Raw genomic sequence first — 257 nt, 5'->3', positions numbered from 1 at the left:
GGAAACACTTCCGGAAACTCACACACAACCGGAATCTGTTCCAACCTTTGATCATCACCCGAAACACCCGCGGCTAACAACAAAATACCCTGACATTCGGTTCCGGAACAATTCACCATCATCGAATTCAAGTAATAATTATTCACCACGACCGGCCCTTCAGTATCTTCCGGCATAAAGTACACCGACTTTGTAGAACAATCAAGTAGAACATGGTTCTTAGATAACCAGTCCAATCCCAAGATAAGATCAAGACC

Source organism: Arachis duranensis, chromosome 3, assembly GCF_000817695.3.
Source record: "Arachis duranensis cultivar V14167 chromosome 3, aradu.V14167.gnm2.J7QH, whole genome shotgun sequence".
NCBI lineage: Eukaryota > Viridiplantae > Streptophyta > Magnoliopsida > Fabales > Fabaceae > Arachis > Arachis duranensis.
Note: the sequence above shows the minus strand (reverse complement) of the source record.